Source organism: Anopheles aquasalis, chromosome 2 (assembly GCF_943734665.1).
Source record: "Anopheles aquasalis chromosome 2, idAnoAquaMG_Q_19, whole genome shotgun sequence".
Lineage (NCBI taxonomy): Eukaryota > Metazoa > Arthropoda > Insecta > Diptera > Culicidae > Anopheles > Anopheles aquasalis.
The window spans coordinates 79335995-79360646 of NC_064877.1; the positions used below are offsets into that span (position 1 = coordinate 79335995).

General features: G+C 48.2%; 1 protein-coding gene across 4 annotated transcripts in view; it reads right to left on the reverse strand.

The window, feature by feature from the left end:
* Positions 1–24652, reverse strand: part of LOC126569633 (klarsicht protein) — a 151344-nt gene that overhangs the window by 82882 nt on the left and 43810 nt on the right. The window lies entirely within an intron of this gene.

Below are 24652 nucleotides of genomic sequence, written 5' to 3' on the forward strand. Positions count from 1 at the left end.
GTTTCCAGTAACATCACACAGCACAGAAGCAATAAAAATCAAAAACCAAATCATCACAGGCATCACAAAATTGATAGGAAATTGCAAACTTGATTTTCATAGATAAGATAGATTAGATATCGATGTTACTTTGGAAAACATAAAAAAAATACATAAAGGACGTTCATCAAATACACGTTTGCGCCGCTTCAACCAGCATATCTTGTTATTTCCATCAGCAATAAATGGGTGTGAATTTCGTTCTAACGGGATTAATAATGTAAAAATACAATTTACACCCAGGTAGCAACAAACAGAGTGCATGTTGAGCGGCTTGGATGGCAACTGTTTATCCCAGAAGCAAGGTATAGTTTCAAAGTGCATAGAATTGCTTGTATCCGAGGGCGACCAAGAGTGTTTTAGAGTGTCCAGTGGTGTTGATGTACTCGTTGTCATACACACTATTCATAATTGAAGAGTTTGACAACCATATATAAACTGCCGAGGCTGTTGGATGAGAAACACATGCAGTGTAGCAATTGCTCTATCAATTTGTCAGAACAGTCCAGGACAGGGTCAACCCAACCAGCTCAAGAATCGAGTGCAAAGATGCGGTTCATGGAAATAGAAAACCCACCCGGTGTGCCTCACCTGGCAATCAAATTGCTCGGCTTTATCGGAGTTACCAAAGACAATACGCGACCGCTGCGCTTTGTAGCGACATTCAGTGGATTCGTTTTTATGGTTTTAATTCCCAAAATCGTGTTTCGCTACCGTGGGTTAGAATCGGCTATCATCGGTACAGCAGAGTTGCTTTTTGAGGCCAACAACTTTTGCGGAACACTTATAATATTTATAAACTACGATACATATCGTGAATTAATCAACGTGGCTGAAGCATTTGTGAAAAGTGGTAAGAAACGAAAATTAGCATTACTACAACCTATTACATTACTTTTCTTCCTAGAGCATGTCAAGTGTCCAAACATTACCAACTACATAGCTGAGCAGCATCGTAAAATCCATCGAGTGGGCAGCATGTACTGCTATGCAATCTTACAGGCAGCGCATTTTTATAATTTTGCCCCGATATTGTCCACCGCTTGGTCCTATTACGAATCGCTGGGATCCGAAAACAAAACGCTTCATTTCACGCTACCAATGGAGGGCTATTATTATGGACTCTCGATTCACTCATCGATGAGGGACTACATAATATACGTGACTTTAATGTCGCCAGTGATTTATCTTTGTGCCTTTTTATCGCTTGCCAAGCTATTTGTCATCTTCAGCTTCACCAAGTACTGCACGGTCTACTTGCAACTGGTGGGGCTGAAAATTCGTGAAGTTGCGCTTGACCATAGCTTTGACAAAGATTTAAGCTCTGTGGTTCGAATGCACCAGGATGTACTCCATTGTGCAGCGCTTCTGGAAGAGCTAGCGTCTCCGGTACTTCTTGTTCAACTGATTCTATGTGTCATGATATGGAGTTCGATGTTGCTTTATTTTTCCGTGTCGGTAAGTATGAATGGGAGCAACAATAATGATTAATTTAAAGTTCTCACATCAAAGGGTTTTAGGGTCTAGGAACACAGTTTGCCAACTTATTCGTACTCTTTTCGGTTACTACGATTGAATCCTTCGGTTATTGTTACCTTGGGAATCAGCTGTCGGATGCGGTAAGGCATGATAAAACTAAGCCTCAAAATGAAAATTAACAAACACTTCTTCTTCTGGTGGTTAGAATGCACACATTGGGCGTATTTTATATCATTTGGATTGGTTTGCAGAAAGCGCATCAGTGCAGAAGGATATTCAATTGATGCTGCTTCGAACCCAGAAACACGTCGGAATCACGGCAGGACGATTCTGTTTTATGGATATGGAACAATTTGGCAAGGTATGTTAAAACCTTGGATACAACCTACTTTAGCTAATGAAGGAATTATTTTGCCTGTTACAGCTTGTGAAGACCGCATATTCCGTATTCATTGTGATGAAGGACCAACTATAAAATGATTCATTTCAAATCTCTATTAGCTACCATTAACTGCAGCTCATATCCTTGGCTGTTAAAACCCAACAGTGATTCTAGGAGTATTAATCGATCTATTTTATGTGTGGTGTTTGATTCTTGTCCTCTATGTGATATTTGTACCTTCTGATGAAGGGACGGATCGATACAATAAATGCACATTAAATATTGTTTGTTATGCACGATTGCACAGAGCATGCAAAACATAGGCATAATCCTGGATGAAACAACCTCATCATCCCATCAAACAACAAACCAATGAACCGATCAGCATATTGTTTGTTTCTCGCTTTGCAGCTCGGGACCACCACATACCTCATATTGAAAAATGCAATCTAAACTATAAAAGCAAAAAATAATAATATCCTTAATCACTCTCACTACTGTTGCTATAAAGCATTATGCAAAATAAACGAATAAAGTTTCTATGTCGCCACATATCAGGTAAAATTTCATTCATGTTCCGTCTTGTCTCATGTTTCCGAGACACCGCTCCCAATCAAGCGATAGATTGTATTGTTTAACATAAATATTCCGAGACCTTATCGAACAAAATCATGTTTAATATTCCTGATCAAGCCCCTACAAAGGGGTCTTCCATAATTGGTCAGCTTGCACGTCGCTGAGCGCAACATTGCGACACCACTTATCACACGAATGGTGCAGGAGACCGCGTCTGCAGTGTACAAAAGCGAAGAGTATCGGTTGACTGCTTAAAAATTCATTATCTCCACCGGTCCGGACACCATTTAAATAACCTTCACCCACGAATTGCAACCCAACCCGCACCAGGCACGGGAGCCACAGGAGCAACCGATCGGATGCGGCAGAAGATCCATCTGTGCGATTGCATCCCAATGACCAAAGATGGTGCTTCGAGCAATCCGCTTACTAGGTCGCATACACGGGTTCAGTGGGGGACCACACGCATTAACCCTGCCCTACCTGGCATCTCTTTGGACACTGCCAACCACCCGTCAACCCACAGGAGCACACAGGTTGGTTTCAATTTTCATCTTTTGCATAATGAAGTCGCTGCTGCAGTTTACCACCGAGTTGCCGAGACTTCTTCCTACACTTTTCTACAGCTTGTCCATCCGGGCAGGGAATCATGTTTCAGGGCACTCATAATGCACCCTTCGCTTGGGTCTAGTATGAGATTGTTCCATTGAGCAACAAAAAATAACTAACCATTTGTTTACCAACATCCATTATCATCTCGACACTCGAGAGCTTACTTTCATTTGGCAACAAATTGTCGCGTTAAACAATACATTTATAAAAGAGTATATTGTATTAATATACACTTGCTACAAAATGTTATACAAAGTAGAAATCAGTGAGCATTTTTTATGCTTTTACTCCTTGCAGCACATGACACGTGAACTGCTTGTAGTCCAGTAAGCACTGACAGCATGTAGGTAGACAGGATTACCTTTTTTGTTTTGATATGTTTGCCCTCACTTCTGGCGCCACGAGCGCATCCGCAACCACTACAAGCCGGGAAGCCTTAGAAGAAACGTTCTGCGAATGCCAACGTCCCGGTGGCCAACCGAACCCATCAGTAATTGACGGTGACGAGCTACGAACGTAACAAATGACGCATCAGCAACAACTAGTTGAAACTTTTCACGAGACACTTTCCGTCAAAGTGACATGCTTTCTGTGTTGCTTCCATCTCGAAACGGCACCTCACCTGCGCACACAGCTGGTAGCAATCATGGTGGTCACACCGGGTCCAGCTACTGCTCCAGATATTGCCCTCCAGGCAGATGGTGGTGGACCAAACCAAGTGCGCTCTCACGCGTGCCTCTCGGTGGTTGCAGGGTTTCCTCGGCCATTCCCTGTGTCACACCTTTTTATTCCCCGGCGATCGAAAGTCGCTGGCCATCGCCTCACAAACGCGTGTGCGCAAAATAAAAAAAACGGGAACGAGAACGTCAAGCAAGCAACGGAAAACTTCATTCCGATGCGTTTTCGGTTAATCGGTTCCTATCCAGTGCTCCTCAGAGAGCAAAGGGGACATGCGTTTTCCTGGACTTTCCTTTCCAGCATCTTCCGGACGCACGACGGTTTGTCTCACGGGACAGGTGACAGAGCACTGGATGGTTCGGTCCAGCGATTTGCTTAGACATTAGCGATGGCCGTGCAGCAAGAAACGTTCGCGCTCGGACGTTTGCGAGGGAAAAACATGAAAACTGTCCATACAAACGAAGCACCGGAGGCTCTCCAAAGATAGAAATGATCAGGGAAACTGTTCGCATCGTGTGCTGTGCCCAGAGGGCGCCCTCATTATTCGCTTTCGATGACAAAATGGTGACAAAATGAAATGCACAGAGGGTCGCACGGACATTGCATGATGTTAAACTTTAGTTTTTTTTTCTGCCGACCGAGACAGATGCATAAGTTTTTCTCGATAGCGAATGTTTTTCTTCTATAAACTACTCTTCGCACTTGGGAGGTATCGAACACGCGATCATCAGATGAAAGTTATACCTCATCACTGATCTCATCTCATTCTAGCTCCACACCAGGTGGTACGTAATTGGCTATGGCATGCCGCGGCTATAATATGCCTCCCAAATTTGAACTCCACAGTCGACAAAAGAATGGGAAGAGAAATAGGAAAATAAAAGGAAGAAAATGGCAAACGGCACATCGACAACATGAAAATGTGAAGTCCCGCCAGGCCAGAGGCTAGAAAGAGGTTTCATCCATCATCATTCGTGCGCAATAATGTTCCATACTTTGAGTGTTGCCACGGCTCATCTTCCAGCAGCTGTGAGTCCCGCCGTCTCATGCTGGACTACACATTCCTTCTCCATCCACTCCACGCTATCTGATCTGCGTTGAAGGTTTTCTAACAATTTCAATTGTTCCATCGCTGCCAATTCTCTCCGCATCGTTCCATGGCGTCGTTCCATTCCTCACGCAGCAGCGCGTCAGTGTCAGAGTGGAATTAATGCTATTTTCTCCGCGCCGCATCACATTCTCACCAACCAATGGCATATCTATTACGAACAGGCGAGGCATTGCCAACGAGAGATACGGTTGAGGAATGTTTCGTTTTCATCTTTGCGCCGGCACGTGAAAGCAAACTTTTGCGCCCCGAAAGTATTCTCGTACCTCGGACACAGGCAACACTTCCACCAGTTGCGCGCGTAGAATGTGGTCCCAGGTTCACTCTCAAACATTTGACCCCTTAAGATTGTTCCGGGGAGCGGCTCATTACGGCAGAACCAATTCGCAAGTAACGCGAAACAGCGTGGAAAACTCGAAAATCCCGGAGACACAAAGAATGCTCGCTGCTGAGAAGCTTCCCATCTACCATCAGGTTTTCGACTTCCCGGTCTGCGTTGTGCACGGTTCGGCCTTCAAGAATGGCTGCATTCTTTGGATCTGTGGGGCCATCATACATCTATCTCAACTTCCGGGCTCTTTTGGAAACCATTTTGGAGCCTCTGAGCGCGATGTCGGAAGCAGCTGCCGCTGCCGCTGCCGCTGACCGATGGACAGCTGCTACTGGGCCCATTCACGTACAGATTGCTTCTCATCTGGCTGTTTGGAGGTGAAGAAAGCGAGTCCGTCAAGTAGAAGCATCAGCTCGGAGGCAGAGCTTCTAAGCAATTCCGCTTAAATTGCAAATTGATTAAAACTCTCGGAGGAAGAAATTAACTAAGGCCTCATCGCTCAACGGCCAGCCAAGTTAAGCCAGCTGTTGAATTCCTGCGCCACACGCAGCTCTATGAAATTGCCCTCGTTGATAGGTTAATTTATTGAAACGATCATGCGATCTTGTTCATCAATAGCTTGCACAAGTGAAGATCGCATTACAGAGTGGCGGTAGTCAGTGCAAAATGCCCACCATCTTTCGCTCACTCGTTGCTTCATAAATCTTTCTGCACACCACGGGGGAATGCTACTGTTGCCACTCGATTACTGGAGATGCTGACGTCTGCACTACATCTGCATCATCAATCGCTCTTGGTTCGCTCGAGACAAAGTAGAAACAACCGATGGCCTCTAATACAATGTGATCGCGTTGTGCTGTTAAACAACCGAATGCAAAAATGTTATGACTGTTCACATCCGCATAAGGGACGGTCGCACAATTTTGCAGACCTTCCACTCTTTCCTGTGGAGAAGCATGAGGCCAACAACACTGCCCCGCATTATAGAGCCAGCAACAAATATTGGTTTGAGAAATACAAAATACAAAACAGAAACCACAGCCCCACAAAACGTCTCGAGACGGATATTTTATGTGCTGGCAAAGTATGAGACTGCCTTTGTCACGTGCAAAACGAACGACAAGAAGCCCTGAACCTCCATTCCACTTCCTCCAGCGGGTTGCGGTTTGTGCGTGCAGAAGTGATCGTTTATCCTCGTTTTTGCCTTCAACATTTAACTGAAATTAACTCTGACTCAGCTGTTGTCGTGAAGGGTGAATGCTGTGTTGGCCCTCTGGCTATGGATTCATATTTCACGCCATGGATTAAGAAAAAAAAACTGTTCGTCGACTTTGGCATTTTTGATTGAAATAAACAACTTCCATGTGCCCAATCATGGTCAATTAAATTTATAAAAAATTACGAGTTTGATTCTACAACACATTGAAGGTATATAACATGTTAACAAAGTTAGTCTTAGCGCATTAAATAGGATGAACATGTATTTTGCAAACAGCTAGCAAAAGACAGGATGGATGATGATCTGAATTATCGTCCTCTATCAAAAGCGTTGTCTTCATTTTCTTTAACCGTACACAAGAGAGATCTCAGATGGTTTCTGGACCCTCCTCAGCAGCAGCCACCAACCGTGGTGTTTTAATTACCCAACATATGCTCTCCCCCGGCCATCCCCAACCCTCTTGCTGCTTGCTATCAAAACAAGACGGAGCAACAACACCGCATCGATCGCATTTCGATGCTGCACCCTGGCCCCCCCGGTTGTGTGCAGCACCAGCGCGCGCTAGGACGTCCCTTCAAGTCTTCCAGAAGCGGGTGCAACACCCAACAAAAACCTCAGCTACTGTTTGTACTTCCTCGTTGTTCCTGATGCTTCTGTTGCTTCTGTTGCTGCTGCTGTACTGCTATTTACGACAGCAAAGAAACTTCCGTACACAAACACAAACATCAACCAAAGCTGGGCAACCAGCAGCAGCAAATGCCGGCATGTGATGCAGCTCGAAGATGGCTGCTTCTCTGCTCTTTGCTGGTCGCCCTTGGTGCTCGCCGAGAGTATGAGCTGCGCGACAGTCGTTCAATTGAGCTTATGTTTCCTCCTCTTACCACCACCATGCATGCTGCCGCATCGAGCAAGTACTGCCTGCCACCACCGTCGTGGTCACAATGAAGGCTCATTCAATTAAATTAAATTTCCACCCAATCGCCATCCATCAAACGAGCGATCGCTCGAGATGTGCCGTCGTCAACTCCATGCGTTGTCCACTCGAACAACCCCGAGGGCGGTGGTGGTTTTGCTGCTTTTTTAATTTCTTTTCAGCTGGAACATGTTGCACAAGAGAGTCGACGTTCATGGCCTTTCGCTTTCTGATACTGGAGTGGAGCAGCAGCAGCAGAACAACCGTTTTCGATGTTCTTTCGATGTGCACCAGCGGGCGGCACCGCATGGTTCCATTCCTGAAAACACGCTGAACGCATAGAATGATCATAAAAGGAACTTCGCGGCATTGCTGCGGCGCGATTATCACGAACCAGTTGACTGGCCAGCAGTGAGCTGCACGCGAGAAAGGGGTGGATGGAACATGGAAAAAAGTACAGTTACGCTGCGCTTAGAAATTAATCTCCGAAGCAGAACCAGTAACGCGAAGCGAGAAATCTATGTTGGGACTGACCGTACGCGTCATAACTTCTGCTGGAATGGTGCGTCCCCTAGTTCTCCAATCGAAAAAAGCCGCACAACCCTTTCGATTTCAACAACTGTAGTGTGTAAGGGGTCCCAACATCCCTTCCAGTCCACAGTGAGCTACCGCCATCAGAACAGCAGGATGCAAATGAAGGGGTTTTCTGTATCGGCGCAATTAGCGGTTCGTTTCCGGTCCCGGGCCGTGGACTGGAACCTTCAAACCACGAGAAATAGCTTCATAAAATAAAACTAGCGTTGCGATCAAGCATTTAATTAATTTGATAACTCACTAGTAAAGTAGGTCGCATGTTCAATGTCGCTCAATAATGAAGGCATAACCTTCTAGAAGCCATATTAATGCACATTTAAATGCGGAAAATCTTGAGAAACTCAGCTGAGTCAAGTATGCGGCAACGAAGATTGTAAAAATCATTATTTAAATTCAGTTAAATGAAATAGAAGAAAATAGAAGCGATGAAAGGCCTGTGCATTCTTCCACAGTGAAAGGGACTCAAGCTTAACTCACGACATGCCCTTCTCTTGAGAAACCATGCCGTTGATAAGCGGTCGAGCGGGAATACAGTTTTGCGATAAGAAACGCATCGCGCGTGTTCATTGGAACCGCGAGCTCACACCACTACACACCAACTATCTTGCCCCTTGTAAGAACCTTTCGTTTATCGTCTTTTTATATCTCCTTTGGACGACCGCAAGCCCCCCTTTTTTACGTCAGCACTATCGCCGCCAAGAACGCCGACGAACGTCATCGTTAACGCGTTCTACGCGGAACGGAATTTGGACGTGGCGCTGCCATTAAATGGATGGATGGTTCTAGCAAAGGGAAAGACAAACTTTAGCATACGGTAAGCAGTTGAGGTAAAAGAACCCATTTCCGGGTGATGCTCCTGCTGCTGCCCCCAGTACTTCTTCTGCTTTGCGTAGTCTTTTTTATAGTTGGCGTCCTTGAATTTGCATTTCATTTCATTCTCGTGTTGCATCACGAATACAGTTCACCAGAAGCACAAACTGGTGCGCATATTTGGTCCTGAATAATGTATGATCACACTGTACGCCTAAACACCACTCCAGTGATCTCCAGCAAGCAGTCCGCATCCAAAATGGCAACCAGCATTCTTCTCAAGAAGCCTTCTCGACCGGAGAAACTGGTTCAAGACGGGCTCTTCATTTTTGGAAAGCGCTTTTTTGGGGCTCCCGTTTGTCCCGTTCTTCGCTTTGAACGCTCCTCCGCCATCTCGATCATTCGATGCGTCCCACTTAGCGCGCCCATCCTCTGCAAGAACTGGCGATCCTCGAGCGGAGTGTCTCTGGCCCCGAAAAAAGGCTCCCGGAACCCTTTTAACCTCAGAAACAGGATTCAGGACCGAGAGAGTCCGGGGCCGGGGGGCTTCATATGCAAAGCGGCCTTCCATCATTCCCCACTCTCGGCACCTTCCCGTCACAAACCGTGTTTATGTTTACGTGTGCGGCTTTTTAATGGTTTTTTGCACCGATCCCCAAGCCGTGCCCCGTCTGTCTGTGTGTTGCGCAAAAGGTTGAACCCAGTGATCTGGCAAAACGCACACCATTCCAACCATACTGGGCAGCAACAGCAGCATGGCGATCTTCAGGGACGAAGCAGAGAACGGTGTGCTCCAAAGGCGAACCATTCTCTTGCCTTCAAACTTCGCCTTCAACTTCTTAACAGTCTTCGGCGCGCGAGTCGCACAACGCCGCAATTGGCAACCCTTCGACACAGTCCGGCGACGACTGTCGAGCGTCATTCATGTGGTACTTCGGTCCTTCACGGGTTCCTTCTTCGCTCGCGTCACTATAAGGCCTCGCGTCTCGTCTTTTTGTGTGGGGATGCAGTTCGAGAGATAAGAAAGACGAGGCACAAACACAGAGAGACACACATAAATTGAAGACCATTAACTATACAGCTGAAGGGAAGAGGGAAGGCCACTGAATTCGGTAAAAAAATTCCTCAACATCTGCTCACCATACCACGACGACTCAGAATCTTGGGGATGTTGGAGTTTTGCGCGAAGTTCAAGTACCCTTTTGCGCTTGGTCCCTCTCTCATGCTGTCTCAAGAATCGTTTAGAAGGCCAACATTTAAACCAAATCCCCAAAAACAACCAAGAAGATGCTCTGATCATTCGTCTCGATTCGATATTTATATCCTATTTAGTCCTTCCTCCGCTCTCGCTCTCACAAACACACCCCCATTTATGGATACTGGCTGGATACTGTCATTGGCTTTTCTCCCTTACTTTCCACTCACCTTTATTCCGCCCAAACAGAGCTCGATCACCGGCTTTTCTCCGTGTACCGCGAGACGATCCCCTTCGCGCGATCGAGAGGATGTCAAACGTTGATGATGGCCTTCTCGGCGCACTCAAAAGTGTGTACGCACGAGTGTGCGTAAGGAAGATGCACAGCAAACAGCGATCGAGGGACCCTCCTTCCTGCTACTACTGAGCTACCTTCCTATTTCCAACGCACGACGACGACGATGAACCAAGGATTTCTATTTTAAAATATTCTTTTCCGCCACGCAGCATCAGCGGCGGCCACAAACCATCAAACGTTACCACCATTAACTGTGGCTGTGGTCTGCTGCCCTAGGCGCACGTGCTTTGAGAAGGGGCACAGAAAACTTCGTAGCTCCGTCGGTGCAGCGCCACCACACACTTCTTCTTCTTCCTTTGCTGAATGGTGAATGTGTTGCTCAATTTTTTTTTAATATTTTTTCTTCTCTTCTTTTTGCGAAACTTCAAACCCCTTTCAAGGCTCCACTGGGTTGGCAGGGATCAGCCACCGCAGACAAAACACACACAGATGGAAACACACGCAAACACAAGGGAGCCTAAAGGCGAAACTGAAGGCACTTAGCTGTGAACACAAACACTGAGAGACAGAGAGAATGTGAACTTCACATTAGCAATCAGCAGCAGCAGCAACATTCGAATGATATGCAACAATGAAGAACACACACTAGCATAAGTAGCCCTAATCAAGAATATCTCGTGACGATCGCACGATCCGGCATGGCTGGTCAATTGAAGTTGGCGAGCAGATCAGACAGAGAGGATCTTGAATTAGAATCACTCGATTAATCAGTTTCACACACTCTACGTCGCACACAAGCATAGTTGAGGAGTGCGTGAAATGAGCAGTTGATGAAGGTAAGATCGAATAGTAGATCGCATCAGATCGGCGATCGCACAACAGAACGCCAGAACATTCACCTATAGCGCACCGGTACCACTACCACCAACATCGCCAGTTGGCAGCACTAACTTCATCATCATCATCATCATCATGCTCATGAACACCGTCGTCAGCATCCCCCTCTCACACCCCCGGCGGGGGGCGCACACACATCACACCGTAAGGTTGATGCTGCCGGGCGTTTGGGGTTCGATCGCTTTGCGAAACCTTCTTAGCTCACGGTTAGCAGTGTGTGCTCACTTTGCGCTTCGCGTTCGCTTGCCGGTTTTGCCCATTTTGGGGCACAGCCTCTCGGGGGCCCTCGCCTCGTTTATTTTTTTTGCTCCTTTCTCTTTCGCGTGTTACACCGGAGTCCACCAGATCGAGTCGAGGATCACGCCAAGGAAGAGAGCAACACAAGAAAAAACATCCACCAAACTCCAGCTGGACACCAGCCGGCCGGCACGGCACTGCGAAACCCGAAAATGTGTGTCGAAAGAAGGCACCAATAAAGTGAGGCCGTGAGGTGTGTAATTGAGAGCATCGGAGCCGAACGCCGAAACTCCGCTTTACCGGCGTGTCGATGACGACAACGGGCACTCGAACTTGGGTCGGAAAAACCCCGGGCGAAGGAAAACGCACAGACACGTAACCGAGGTGCGCCAGGACGGCCGACGTTCTCTGCTTTTTTCCAGACCTAAATTTCCAGCTCAATACAGATCGATCACAGGAAGGAAAAGTGCGATGCATCGGTGTGTGCACGGTACAAGCACTGATATCCAACGGGGAAAACCACCACCACCGTCAAACACCACGTTGCACAGGAGTAGTTGAGTTGACACGTGCGAAATTAAATATTAAAACCCCTAAGGGGCATTGTTTATAGAGTTAAGAAATTGTTCACCAACAGTTACAAAACACTTTATGCAAAACACCAACAGTGACGTGACGCGATGAAAACGGGCGGTTTGCTTACAAATAGAGGAAAACGCGAAAAGGCAGCGCAGCGATCCGCTACTTTACCCAGCGACCGAAAAACTCTACCAACGAAACGAAACTGAGAATGAGAGGCGATCGCCAGTGCTCAACAACCCTCCCCAGCAACAACGCGCAACAACAACCCTCTTTTTATGCTTTCCATCTCTCGAGAGAAGTGGAAGCCGGTCCCCGATTCTCTCACTCTCTTGCGTTTATTTTCCTTTCAATTCAGGATATTTGTCACAAAACTATAGGGTTTTTTCCAAAAAATGTTGATTTCATACCAGCATAAATGGATGGTACATTGATTTAGTGTTTGAAGTGGGAACAAACAGGTGCTGCATTTTTTATGAAATAATTTTCATTTAAAATTTATGCGCCACCAGTAAAATGAGTTCCGAATGCGTGAGTGCTTTAATGAGCACCTCGAGTTGAGAGGTTTGAAGAGAGAACAAGCGAACGGAACCGCGAGCATTGATAGTCGCAGCACATTGCGTGCGTTCCGTTGCGTTACAGTCTTTGAAGTTGTAAAGGGTGAGATCATGCGGGACGAATATGTGGTTGAAAAATAATGGAAATCATAAAACTATAATAAGAACAAGTAGCAGAAGAAACAATTTTAACATCGTTTATGTCAACGAAAGAACAGTTACAGCATTATCATAATACAAATAAACACATTTTCCGAAGTATTTTCCTCTACAAATCATGATACTAAAATATACGGCTCGTCCTACCTTACTTATGTTTAAAAAAACCATGATACTATTTGTGTTACAATCACAACCAGTCTCAACACTTTTTTCATTTTTTTAGATTGTTTTGTAGAAAGGAGGCGCACTATTTTTGGTGCTTGATTCCCCGCAATGTGGCCAACCATTTTCCACGATGCATCCATTGTGCTACGCCACGCAAAGAGATAAAAGTGAGCGCCCCACAAAGAGAAGCCGCAAATATCGTGAGAAGTGAGATCTTTGGAGAGGAAAATGTAAACTGAGAAATCCATTTGAAAATGTGCAACAATTTCCCGACCACAGCTCTGCATTTTCCAACATTTTTGAACAATTTACTGCTATTTAAAAGCAGCAGAAAAATGCCAAAAAGTGTGACCGTAAGGTATGTTCTAGAATCATGTTGAAGTGGAAACTAAAATTCATCAACAATGTGGTTCAAAAATTTACACAAAATAATCCCGATGATGATGATTACAGTAATGTCATGATTTATGTTATAAAAAGCATAAATAGCAAATACATAATCGTGAGTAATCTTCGAATGACAAATGAGAATCAACTATCAAATCTCATCAGTACTAAATTCGACGCTTCAAAACACTGACAAAACTGTGGACAAAAAATAGTGAAACGCAACCCCGGAAACAACCAGCAGCCCTTCCGTCTGACCCGATTACTATGATACTCTAAACATTTCCCATTACATACTTACTGCATCCCCATCCCCGCGACCTAGGGCGCAAAGATTGGCCGTGGAATTGTCCCTCTCCGGAGAGAAGATGAAGAGGAATCTGTGTCATTGACGAGCATAACTCACCTGGAAGAAAGCGAAAAGGGAAAAGCGACACATCATTAGTTGTGTTTTTATGAGCTGCGATGTATTCTATTGTCGCGTGGTGTGAGGCACCCAGACCGAAAAGTGAAAAAGTGACTCCCTGGAACACCACCGGGAGGGGTTGAGTGTGGCTGGCTACGTCAATTCTTTTAAATTATTTCCAGTAGCCACAGGAGCCACCATTGAGACAAAGGTGGAAGCATGGTTTTTGGGGTGCAAGTTTTCCTTTTGTCCTCGTCTGCCCTTTGCTGCTGGCGGTGCAAGTATCACATTTCACCTATGGCCAGTCACAACCAGAGTCCGCAGAGTCGATCCCCAAACTCTTTTCCCCCAAAAAAGGAAGTCCAACGAATTGTCTATGGGGAATCTAACACCGTAAAGCCTCTCACTGTCGCTGTCGCTTGCTCAGTGAGCATCGTGGCCAGGTCCAAATTACCATTCAAAACATTATGTTGACGCCCTGTGCTGTGGTGCAGGGGAAAGCTCTCTGTTAATTACACACATTTCTTCGCACATAATAACAATCGGTCTTATGAAGAACCGACACCATGCGTCGTCGTCGTCGTCGTCGTCACCAAAAGACCAACACAGTGGCCGGCGTTCGTTGGTCGCGCGGTCACGAGAGACGAAACAAAGTTAGCGGAAGGTGGTGACATTGACATTTTAGGGACGGGATGGACTGGTGTTGCCACCGTTTGTTGACGCTGAGGTTCCGGTCGGCTTAGGAAGGCACCGCAACCCCCTCGTGCCACCGATTGTCAACGAATTGACCCCCGCGCGCAAGAAGTCGCGGTGGTGTTCTCCGAGAAGTCACGGACACACCACCGTAACGGTCATCCGGTGATGGTTCACAAATAAATGCTCCAAGAAGATGAAGAAGACACCAGAAAAGAAGCCGCAGTCGCACGTTGGTTCACCGTACGGCGGGGCAGTTATTAGAAGTTCGGAAGGAAGAAGTGACCATAAGCGTGTGGAGTGAGAGAGAGAGAGAGGGTGGGCTTGTCACCGGCGAGCCTTTGGCCACATTTGGTCACAACACAGTACGTATCGTCTATTTGTCTGACTCTTCTTCTCCTTCGCCATCGCCATGTTGTGCAATTCAATGAAGCAGATCGTCCGTCGATCGTTGGATCGTTGAATCGCGATCGTACTCCCCCGCCAAAACGGACCATTAGTCATCGCCCATAGGTTGAGGGAAAATCAATTCGATATCACGCACAAAATCCGCTAATTCAATGCAGCATCAAACCCCACGAAACGACCTGGCTCGGAAACGATTATTCGAACATTCTAGAAGCGAGAGCGACAGTGATTTGTAATCCTTTCAAGGCGGTAAGTCGTCGTGTCGCCAGTTTTATCCTAAAATTCCCGTGACCACTTCCTCCGATAACAGAGAGAACACTCTCCAAGCGACCTTTCTCTCTCTCCCTCTGTGTTTGGTACCATTTCGTAACCAAATGCAAACCGATTTGCAACCGGCAGCTGCAAAAGATGGCTACAGAAACTGATGGAAAGTGCCATTTATGGAACCTTCCACACGCTAATGCATCCTGTCGTCGACGATCCCGTGAGCCCGCAAAGGGGGAGGCAAAGGACGCTGCTTTACAGATAGTGTTTTGATTAGCGCCAAGCACCAAGTCGGCCCCGGAGGACTCTTCGGCGGGGACCGTAAAGCTAATAAAATTAAAGGAAACCGTTGTCTTTGGCGTGCCTTCTGGAACCTTCCGAAGCTCGTGAGATCGTCGCGAATCAGATAAGCGACGGTCGGCCGAGTGGTCAGTATGTTAATTCTCCCAAGGGGCCGGCGAAAGAGCAAAGTAGTGGGCAAAGCACGCACTCCACAACCGGAGGAGCAGCGCAAAAAAAACAAAACCAACACAATCCAAACCAAAATTTATTACTCTTCTCCGCGCGCGTTAAAGACCTTGGCGAGGAGGTATGCACGTCGCGGTGGTCAGTGAGTGCGCGACCCCTTTCTAATGGCCAGTAGCAGCTCGAGATTGTTCTGGAGCTTTTTAAAACCGGTTCCACGCTTCCAGGGCGCTTTAATTAATTGGCTTTACAGCGCCCCAAAAGTAAACACTGAAAGAAGTTCCCTTGGGCAACAGAGAGAACTCAGCGCATTGCACAATAGCGACCTTTTGTTGCGAAACTCATGCGATACGCACCCTACTGGAGCTTCAGCGCCAGTAAAAAGTAAAAAGACCTCAATAGCAAGGTCGGTAAAGTTGGAACAAAAATTGGACCAAATGGCAGTGAAGACTTGGAGTCCTCGCTAAGTAGAGCTCACGATCACGAGATCCCAAATCCGGATCCATGTCAACCCCGGCCATCTCTCTAACCTAAATCACGCACCACAAGCAGGTGCTCGATCCATCCAACTTAAGGCACGTTTGGAACAAAATGATGGGCTAAAAAGAGAGAGAAAAAGCAACCAGCCAACGATCGTGGGCCTTGGTGCGAACTGATCGCGTACTGAACGCACTGAACGCATGCAACAAGTCGTCTAGATGCAGATCACCAGATTGCCACCAACAGACGACCACACAGGCCAATCCTCCAATCCAGTTCCTGACCAAAGAAGACAGACGCCGTAGCCGTAGTCAAAGGTGGTCTCGATACCGCGCACCATATGCATCATACGTGTGCTCATCGATGATCATCACGGTGTAAGCATTAAGTGGCCGGCTTCTTCTTCTTCCGTCACCAAGGCCCAAAGCGGAGCCTCGGAATGGAAAGTGGTTCCATATGATGTGGGCTGCATTCGGCGGCTCCCATGAAGAGGTTAATGAGAGAAGATCACCGGACCAGAGTCCAGACCAGTGCGATGCCAAGCAACGGTAAATGGACGGCGCGATCCACGCGTTTCATAATAAATATCACGGACCTCCTTCATCGGCACGTGATCCCGCATGATCCTCCGAAACCAATTCCAATTACTTATCGTCACACCGATGGACAGGAAAAGGAGAGAACCGAAATGACGTCCAGCAATTACCGAAAAGCGAGAAATAACAACAACAAAAAAACCATATGCCGAGGCGGAAAGGGGTTTGGAAAAATGACCAATCGTTTTACGCTTTTCCAGACAACCAGCGATGATTGATTGCGACCATCGACCATCGGCCCATGCCGTTGTTGTTGTTGTTGTTCGCAGCGGATTAAACGAATGAAGCGGAACCTGTGTTTGTGCGTGAAGATGGTTCCACCAAACTGGCAATCCGTGGCGAGCCTAGATAAAAAAAAAGCAACATTCTGATGGAGAGAGCATGACCTGCACGAGACGGAGCAATACGTTCTCTCCACTCCAAGATGCTGGAGTCTTTCTTTTGCCGTAAATGACGTAGAAGGAGGAGCCAATAATTAATAACTTCGCCACGTGACTCCACGTAGAAACAGAGGAATGAAAGGATTGGTTGCTAGAAGACCCTTAACGAGAAGAGAAACAATAAAAAAAAATCTCTGACGAATTGAACCAAAAGTGACCCAAACTGACGCAGTGACGAATCGATGGGTCATGTTTTCGGGGAGCGAAACAGCATTTGTTCCGTTAGCTGCTGCTCCTTTCGTGTCGATCCGTAATCAGTAGACGTTTGGCGTTTGCATGGTGTGTCCCTCTGTCAAAAAAAGGGTCCGTCAGAGTGTCCCAATTCGTCACGAATGAGGCCACGATTTCCAGAGCTTTTCGTTCCACAACTCAACCAAATGCTGGCCAGAATGCCAAACAGTACACCAGTCATTCAATGCACTCTCATTGCGCTCTGTAACTCAAATCGAAACATCATAAAAGGGCGTTTTCATTGATGGTCTGTCGACGCGAGGATCCAACCGAGCGATTGCCGGGAACGGGACTTTTGCGCCAACCCTTTCCATAGGCCTCTTGTTGGCCTCTTTATTGGTCTGCTGTCTGTTAGGCTGGGACCCCAACAATTTGACTGCAAACACAGCCGCTTGGACTGGACAGAATCGTGCATGACGTTCAAACGTCAAAAGGCATCCCGGGGGGGATCACCACCATCACCACCACCATTCGTGCAGCAATGTGCATTCTCTTCCCAAAAGGATTTCCTTTCATTAATCGGTCGGTCGGTTGTCGAACCGCAAAAGGGCCTCAAACTCAGTCGTCTCTTTCGCTGGGTGTTTACTTCGCTGCTTTTACGCCTGTTGTCCCGACACAATCGCAACCACCATCATCATCATCATCGGCAACCGCCAACATCGTTGCTTGTTACATCGCATACCTCCCCCTTCTTATGCGATGCTGCTCATTCTGCTGCTGCTGCTGCTGCTGCTGTTGATGATGATGAAACCATCTTTCACAACTCGCAGACCGCAGATAACAATTCATTAGTGGAACAGCCGGCCCTCGGGGGAGAGGGCCCCCGAAAAAAAAAAAACAGAATCGTGAAACGCAAATCATCGCGACCACGACCGCTGGCCCGAAAAAGGGAAAAGGGCTCGCAGTCATCGTCGTCGTGGTCGTCATTGTGCATTTTGGGCTTACAAATTGCTTCGACCAGAGGGGAGCACACGCATTCGGATCAAAAATCTACTTCGAAGGCTTCGGTGTGCTCCTCTCGTGATGGTGCTGAATTCATTTTTTATAGCTTCTGGTGCCGGCACGCCAGCTTCGGAGTCTAGTCGGAGGAGAGTGATTGTCACATAATCACCGACGGCCTGACCTGGCCGGCTGGCTGGAGGCGTCTGTCGCTGATTGTACGAACGCGAACGCTGTCGAAAGGCATCGCATGGCAAAGAGAAGGTTCTCCGTCGCTCGCACGAAACACTCATCATTATCAGCCTTTCACGACGAGCTACGGGAGCCCTTCGAGGTGGAGGTGCCTCGAATAGATCTTATCGTGGTTGCGAGAAAGGGTTCGTGGCGTTCCGGCGATTGAAGTCACTTACGGTGCGCGCGCGCGCACGTGGCGTCGACTTCCTTTCTCGTGATGTAGGCGATGCGAGCGGCGAGTGAGAGCACTTTGAGGGCTTTCAGTGCAGCACATCAAGATAAGGGAAGGGCCCTAAGAGCATCTTTCGACTCTTTTTCACTCTCTTTTTCTGCTCTTCTATCTCAATCGCTCCGTCTTTATGATCACTAAGAATGGAGATCAATTTTCGTCAAACATACAGGAGCGAGGAATGCCACTGAAGGTCGTCCGCACGACCCTGGGTACCGTTTTTTTCCCAAAAAGGGCAGCCCTCTCCCGATTTGGCGCCAACCGTGGAAATGGTTCCTCTCGATTAATATCCCTTTAATGGAAAAGGGTAAAGGCACCGTGCGCGGTATCACGGAGGGCTCTGCAACCATCGTAAACGATCTTCGTTCTAATGATGGCAACTCCTTCCACACCCCTATTATCGAGCGCGTAAAGCCAATCTAAACTGGAGGGACTGCCCTTGGACCTGGAGCGGATAAGCGCCTAATGGTTACACACCCTGGACCGAGTATGTTATCTGGCGAAGAAAATCTTTCCAATCAAGTCCTTCTCTTCCTCTAGAGCGCGCCATCGCTGCACCTTGCACAGAGGTTGCTCACCTCCAGCAAAATCTCAAAGCTCCCGGGAGTTAGAAAAGGGAAAATTAGAGCCCTGGGATTGATTCATAATTTTCCTACTTCATCTTCTTCTCCTGCTGCTCGCCACGCTTCACCGGAGTTATGATTGTTTCATCTTGTTACGATCCCCACTGCGATCACATTCTCATTCTCGTTTCGCGTCGCGCCGCTTTGCTAAGCTGGTTCGGTACGCATCACACCATCGTCATCGTCATCGCCCCAGGACGATCGCCACGGGATCTCCCGCCCCGGTTGATCTTGTAGAACATAACTACAATCACGCCCCGGTGTGGTGCGTGTTCCGATTTCACCGCCAGCAACCGAGAAACATTGGTTGTTGCATGTTGCGTTGATGAGAAGGCACCTCCATCCATTCCTTTCAGTCTTCTCCCCTCCACGGATGATGCAGATCACCTGGCTAGAGGCTCGAGGGAACCAACGGTACCACCACCTGAAACGGTTGATGATTGACTGGAGCCGACCGCTCGAACGGTGCCCCAGTGTGTCGGGGATTAATAAAAAGCGATTAAAACCGGCTCGTGTCGTGATATCAATCCCTCAGCCCTACGTCAACACGCCCTTTCAGGGGAGATTAGACCGGGGATTGGGAGGATGGAGCAGCCACAGGTGGGTGATGATTATGACAAGGCGTGCGACACGACGCTACGGACGGGCATACGTGTGTCCCTCGTGGATTGGATTCTGCGCCACGTAGGATTGGGTGTCGACGCCCGCCCTTTATCGTGGCTCCCGGATCTAACATGGCCCTGCGTTTAAACCCCCAAAAAAAAGCCACCGAAAGTGAAACAAGATGTCGACGAACATAATTGAAAACATTAACGGAAGAGAAAGAGATCGAATTAGGACTCGCACTTTCTCCTTGAAGCCAGCTGTTCGCTTTATCTGAATTCAGGTCGCCGGGGAGTCCTTACGTAAAGCAGCACCAGACCGCCGAGCCTTTTCTTTGCTTTTATGATCATCAACAAAAATGGCTACCTCTTCTGCAGTTGCTGTTTAGGATTTATTAGCAAAAGACATAAGGCAGACATCATTCATCAGCTCGTCAGTAGCCAGCCGTGTGTGCGCGCGCGCGCGATTTTGTGATTGATTGGCGAGCGCCACTTTCAATTTCGCAGATCACACCAACTGATTAGGAGAGCCTGGGCACCATCGCGCAAAAAAAAGGGACTCGCACTACCTCTCGCCGCGCAATAATTCACAAATTGATTCCACACAAATCATACCTTCGCGGTAGACGCGCCCCCCGGTGGGTGATCGTTAGACAGCTCCTTACTCGCCCTGCTGCTGAACAGCATAAATGAAATATCAATTGAATGTCTGCCACGATCACGATCACCTCGGCAAGCTGCGGGCACAGCATTGCGTGCGCTAGTCCACGCTGAAGTCCACGCCAGTGGCCGCGCACGACACGCGCACGAAAGATTTGCACATCGCCACTGTCCGGGGTCTGTCCCGCCAGCGGGAGAAAGGAAACGAACGAACTTCGCACCCGATGCCAACTGGCAGCAAATTGGCTCCCCCCTCAGGTGCTGCTCCGATTCCGCGTGATAAATGCAAAGCCATATTTCACCCGCACGCCAGCGGCCAACATTCGTTTGCTATCGCAACCAACCGGGCAGCGCAGTCGCAGACGCCCAGCTGTTCCCAGAGCTTCCGTTCCGTCGTTTGCGTCCGTTGCGCTGCTCCACTTCGTTGCCGTCGCCGAACGAGATCCATCTTTGGAGAACCGGAGGCTATCGATGGACTGAAGTAGAAGGAAATCGCCGCCGATAAGCGTTGGCCTTTCGCCAACCGTTCAATGGAGTGCTTTTACATCTTTATAGCCTGTCCATTCCATCGGAGCTTCGGAGTTGTCTGGAGCGCATCCTCGGACACACCGGAGAGAGGCCAAAATGCACATAAAGTGTGCGAGCGCACGTGATACTCTGTTATGTCGATGAATCGATCGTAAAAGAAATCAATTTATGAATCCTCGCGATGGAACGTTTTCGGTGGAAAGTCCACGCGATAACGCGCCATCGTCTGATCGAATGACGTTATGACGTCAACGGTGTGGCGATCACTCGGAGATCAATGCATTCCCCTCCCTCTCCTCCTTCGGTAATTGTCCATTTACGACGTGGCCTGTTGCGGTTTCTCCGCTTTTCCAGCGATCAAGTGGCGATATGCGACCGTAAGCCACGCCATACGGCATCACCAAAGACATTCTACTGCACCCCGAGCACCGAAGGGGCCTCTCTAGGGTGCAAAACGTGTCTTCCAGCGCCACACCAACCCTCAGGGGCGGTGCGCTATGTTTGGCGCACGTCGGCAATGTGTACGCCAAGCGGCATCGACGCGCGCGCGCGCGCGTATTAAAAAAAGGAACCTCTTCCACATGAAGGTGGAACAAATTTTAATCATTTTCCATCTGTGGCCCCTTCATAAATGACGCTGAGATGCTATGTTATGCTGCTGTTGCTGCTGCTAAACATTAATAGCCTGGATGGCCGAAGGTGACGAAGATCAATTAACTTCGGATGGGAAAACAGGCTTCCACACGATCTACCGATCGTTCGATCGCCGTTTTGCTGAGGTATTTATTAGCTTCCCTTCCCATTTATGTCACTCGCAGACGTCGAGGGTGCTTTGAAGTTACAACAGCAACAGGAGTTTCACTCCTTAAACACTCATCTCAAAAGGACCTCCGCGCGACCAATCGCACCCCGATTCGCCACCTGTCGCCAGTTTTCCCAGCGGATCCGCGGCCAAAGATTAAACATTTCAACTATCCAAAAACCATTACGCGAACCACGCGCGACGATCCGCTAGCACACGCAACAAAGCAAAGGTCTCTGCAGTGGCTCCACTCTGGGAAGGTTATGACGACCACGGGGTGCCGGATGGATTGGAGATGCTTCAACGGTTTTCGAGCCGGCATCGGACTTGTTGTTGGCCAAATTATTATCCAACGACCAAAAAAAAACCAAACAGCACTCGCGGCGTGCGGCATGCGTACGCTCATCCCAAGGAATTGAATATTTGGCCAAGCTATTTGGCCACGGCGACGGTGATGATGATTAAGCCATTGAGCAGCAACCGTGGCTTGGCTCGGTTCGGCTCGTTATCCTATTGCAGCCGGACTAATTGTGGACGAGGAAACCAACCGGTGGCGATCGACGCGACGCGACGGTTACGGTTGTACGATTTTCTATCATCATCATCGCCATCATCCGTTGTGCGAAGGTGCGAACTTTGCTGCCAGCTGGACCATATCGACGTCGTCGTCGTCGTCGTCGTCGTCGTCGAGGTGTCTGGTGCGGATTCGACGAGGCAAACCGAAAAACCAAACCACCGCGAGCACACACCAGTCCGTCTGATCCGTTTCGCGATCCGCGCGGATTGTGAGGGAAGTGAAAGTGTAATTATTGTTGCAGAGAAGTGACGACCTAGGGTGCTTGGGACGGTCAGGGGGGGTTGTTTCCATGATTAGCTACAAATTGGTTTGCCGCGAACCGAACACCGTTTCTCATGATGTAAAACATCGCTGCTGCTGCTGCTGAGGGAATACAAGACCTCTTGTTCAAGACCTCAACAACCTGTCAACTTGCTGGTACTGGTGGTGGTGGCTTGTTACGAGAGGGTGGCTCTCGCTAGCATCCGAGCTAATGGTAGTGCCATCACTGACCTACAGATTCCGACACCTTCGCAGCAGTAGACGATTATCAGCAACACTTTACTCGTGGTTGGTGCCATGGAAAAAAGGGGCGGCCACATAATCAATTTTTCCAATTAATCTCACCAACCAGCCTGGGCTGAACACAGTTCTTCTTTCACTCATTTGCGCCTCTCAGGTCCTGCAGCAAAAGCTAACAAGCATTCCAGTATAAAGGCTCGCCACAACACATGCTGTAGACCCGAATGGTCAACTGTTTGCTGGTTTCCTTCTATTTTAATTAAACATTAACGCGCGCCCTGAGGGTCGCTCCCCACTTTAATGGTGGTCGTCTGGAGCCCTTTCTATCGTTACCCAGGACCCATTTCTATGTTTCTCGAAAGCTGAAAACAGAACAGACTGTTGTGAGAAAGTCAGACGCAGGACCATGATTTGTCGTAAACGCACTCGAATGAGGTTATGTTTTGTAACCCACTTACGCTTATCATATCACATAGCAATGCTACCTGCAAGGCTAGTAATCACATCAATTAAAAACCTACGTCCTCGTCCACGTCGACGAATAGATATTCAATTTATGTCATTTTTGGTGCGATGCAACAGATGCACTAACCATCAGTGCAGCAGTTAATTATCGCTAACGTGTCAAATGTAGGTTAATTGTGGCGCGACTTGAGGAACCTGCCTGTCATCCTTTCACTGCTCGCCAACGGTCACTGGATTGCCCTGGATCTAGCCACGAGTTTCCTCCAAAGTCCACCTCTAGGCCCGAGTGGACCTCGGTCTGCTAATCACTTGACCGGCCTGTGTCTGGTGCACATAAAACGCACGTTTATTGCACCTCTCAACTGGCATCGTTCTTCAGCGGACCGAAAGTCATCGAATAAGATACCCTTCTTGCTGGCTGCACAATCTGCGAATCGTGCTCACCAGGTGCGTCTGTGATTTATCGCCAATTTGTCGTGGATTGCGAGCAGTAAATGGCTACATTTCCTGCTATCCGCGCGATGTGCAACGTTGCGAACGTTGCGTTGGTGATGGAAATGGAAAGCTTAGACACCAGGAAGCTCGGGAGCAGGTGTCTGGTGGAGTACTCGTGTCCAGGAACTCGTGTCTGCAAAACCAAAATCTATCTTTGCTGTGCGATCAGATTAGGAGATAGCTCCCGTGCCCGGAGGATTCCGAAAACTGTTTCCCACAGACACAAACACAGCAATCAGCCAATTAGAAAGGATCCCTTCGGGGTATGACCCGGTTTTTGGGGCGCATTCTGCTCGATAAGCTCGCTCGTCATCTCCGCGGGGGTCCCGAACGCCATTTTTTCAGTGTTCGCGATTTAGCGGCTTCGATTGTGCGGTGACGACTGGCGGCGATGAAAGTCTATGGCCAAATTGGTCTTCTTGTCGGTGCACCGCATTTGAAGTACACCCCGGTTGGAAGCTAATCAATTTCGGCGGAACCCCGCGACACACACGCTGATTTTCGTCGTTCGCTCCCCCATCGAGAGGGGGTACGCACAAGGGAAGATGGAGCTTGTCCGTTTCTCTCTCTCTCTCTCGGCCTCTGTGCTCTTGGTGATGGGGGAAAATGGAAACCAGTTTCGCCAAAGTTGGAAGCTACACGATCAATTAACCCAACAAGGGCCGGTACGACCTCTCTTGAGCGGCAATGAGGGGACCGTAACGGAAGGTTTCACGGTTTTAATCCTCCACGACCACCGACCGACCGGCCACGGGACCTCTGATCAGGGAGTGCGACAATTTCGAGCCCCGGGGAC